The sequence below is a fragment of the Pinus tabuliformis genome, chromosome Q (assembly GCF_031772625.1).
Source record: "Pinus tabuliformis cultivar Carrire ecotype Pingquan chromosome Q, CPIR1, whole genome shotgun sequence".
Classification (NCBI taxonomy): Eukaryota; Viridiplantae; Streptophyta; class Pinopsida; order Pinales; family Pinaceae; genus Pinus; species Pinus tabuliformis.
Genome location: NC_142296.1, coordinates 1,198,080,470 through 1,198,083,394, shown reverse-complemented (window position 1 = coordinate 1,198,083,394; position 2,925 = coordinate 1,198,080,470). Strand labels below are relative to the sequence as shown.

Below are 2,925 nucleotides of genomic sequence, written 5' to 3'. Positions count from 1 at the left end.
AGCACTGATCACAATTAGATCACAATTTCAAAATGTTTATTACAACATGACTTTTCTAATTAATTTAACTCATCAAAAATAAGGTTCTATGGGAGTAATTTTCTTAAAGTTATTTAAATATAAAAATAATATTGAAAATCAAACAAAGTAATTCCTTATCTTTTTAAAAACTTAATTAGAAAAAATTGATCTCAATGCACATTAACCACATCCATCTCTAAATCAACTACAAATTCTTTATTCCAATGAGTAAAGAAGAAATTCCACTATTAACTCAACTGCATACCCCTACCCAAATCTAGAATTAACATAAACTCTAGTATTAACCTGTATCACCATCATCTTCAATAATTGAATTGACCAAAATAAATAATTTATAATAATCTTACAACATAATTATTAAATTAAGTATAATCATATCCTCATCACTCTATTTCAAAAATCCAAAAGCACTTTTAAAATATCATATAAATAAATAATAAAATTATATATATTTCATACCTTTACATGCTTAATTGCATTTCAACCTTGTAACAATATAACATTTATTTGACTCATGATCAACCAAAAGTTACTGTTCATTCCATTTCATAAGCACCTAACTAAATTTTCTCGAGGAAACATCAACATGCAATATGCACATCAAATAATGCATCATAGCTCTCATTTTCGCATTAATTATGGTTTGAGGAAACATCAGTATATACCTTGAATGAGGCAGCATACGCTCATTTTCGCATTAATTTGTGAATCTTAATTTTTAAGAATTTATTAATTTGCAATAGATATTTGTCTAGGGCTTTACCCCTCTAGATTTTGTGTGAACATCTTTATCCGGAGAATAAACCCCATTAAATACTTCGTTTAAAATTAATAATATGATTAATTTAAAAAAAATTGAATAACAATATAAATAACAGAAATCTGAAATCAATAACAAAATTTTTATCTATTTGAGAATTATCTTATTATTTAATTTTAAATTTAAAACTAATAATGTGATTAATCTAAAAAAAAATTGATGAATAACCATATAAATCACACAAATCTGAAATCAATAACAAAATCCTTATCTACTTCAGAAATGTACTGTCATTGCACTATTTTGTCAGTAACCGGTAATACTACGATGATTTTTAGCCTCTATCACTTTATTGAGTGCTACCGAACATTTGTCATATTTGAACTCCCTGGATGGAGAACAAGAGGCTGGAGCACCAATGAGTCTTAACAGCTAAGGTTGCTTCCTGGATCTACCCCGAATTGACTACAGTATTTGGTGTAATAACTGATGCGGTCATTCACTTCGTCTGTGTTTCCACCGTTGCATTCTATTGCTCCGTTGATTGCTTGAATGGTTGCCCCGAATCCTTTGCCGGATGTAATAGCGGAGTGGCAATCACTGTTCACATTCCAATACCAGAGCGCAGACTTCCACGAGATTAGGGCATCCTGAGCCACAATTTCAGGGTGATTCAGCAGATCCACGCCCAGGTAATTTCCAGCTGGACCATAGTTGAAATTCCTGCAAAATGTGAGAGCAAACAAGCAACAATCAAATGGTGGGTCACCAAACATTTAATTCAATTTCAATAGAGAATAAATATTATAACATATATAGAAATACGTATACACGAAGAAACATACCATGAGAGTTGTATGGGGCCACGGCCGTAGTATTGCTTCCCGGATGCGCAGGGATATTGTGTACTGTTGGAATCACAGTAGTCGCCCTTCTGTATCTCCTCGATGTAACAGAAACCTGTCAGAGAATCACTATATAAGTCAATATATGAATGTAAATATCTACAAATTCTGAAATGAAACCATCAATTTAGAGATTTTGAGATCATATTCAGAATTTATCTATAGAAACAGAAAGTATATATGGATGTGAGACGTACCGATAGTTTCGTGAGCAACGTTGGCGAAGAAAGCGGCTATTTCTCTCTTCTCGTCATAGGAAGTCCCAGTTGTGCCGAATCCAGAGAATGCTTGGCCGCATTAATGAAGTCACTGTATGTATAGAAATTCTTTGCTTCACAGGTATCAGAAACACCAGATAAAATTCCATTGAAGAAATCTTCAGTAGCAATATCCTCCACATCTCCACGGCATGTAGAAAGGGCAAGAGCAAGCCGTAGAAAAAACACGCTCGCTGTCTTAATACGGAACTGAATTGCCATATTGGCTTTTATTGTCTATCAAGACTGATGCTGTCACTGGCACAGACACAGAAAGAGAACTTCACAGTTCTGTTATGGGGAAAAGGGTGAGACAGGTGTTTGGTTATATAGCCACAGACAGGTATGTGGGTGATTTTAGTTTATCTGATTCGAAGGAGATAGACACAATCCCACCCCATCATTCTAGATAATCTGATTCGTTGACTTCTTCTACCACACGTTTGGTAAATTAATTGTTGTGCTGCTTGGTGAAAGCGTTAAGACTGCAAAGTGCGGATCCATTCCCATGAATCACAGCCAAAAACTGGATTTTTTCTGAGTCAACCACCGCCACTTTGCTTTATGGGGCGAATACAGAGTCAATCATGATGGAGTCACCACTACTAGATTACGTATGACTTTATGAATGAAAGAATAATGACACGAATTGCCTGCAAGTTGACATACAGATATGGTTGAAATTTGGTATCAGCTCACATGGTAGAGTGTAAATAAATTTTCAAGATGGCCCTCTTCTGTTAACCTTTTCGTTTAGGCAACGCCTATAACCTGACATACAGACGGTTGAAATTTGGTGTCAACTCGAAGCTTGTGTAGATAATTTTCCATAAAGACACTTCAATTTTTTTCGCTTACCATTTTACAAAATTAGATACTGGCTTCATATGCATATAAGTGGTGGGCTTTTATAAAAAAAAATTAGATATACTAATACCGTGGAAACAATTTTGCTCAGCGG

The 2,925-nt window shown here is 34.3% G+C and overlaps 1 pseudogene across 1 annotated transcript; it reads right to left on the bottom strand.

The window, feature by feature from the left end:
* Nucleotides 1-1,103: 1,103 nt before the first annotated feature.
* LOC149224056 (endochitinase 4-like) lies at nt 1,104-2,235 on the bottom strand (annotated as a pseudogene). The gene is made up of 3 exons (XR_016249026.1): nt 1,905-2,235; nt 1,648-1,762; nt 1,104-1,525 (listed from the first exon to the last, which is right to left on the bottom strand). The product of XR_016249026.1 is annotated as an endochitinase 4-like (transcript).
* Between the last annotated feature and the right edge of the window lie 690 nt (nt 2,236-2,925).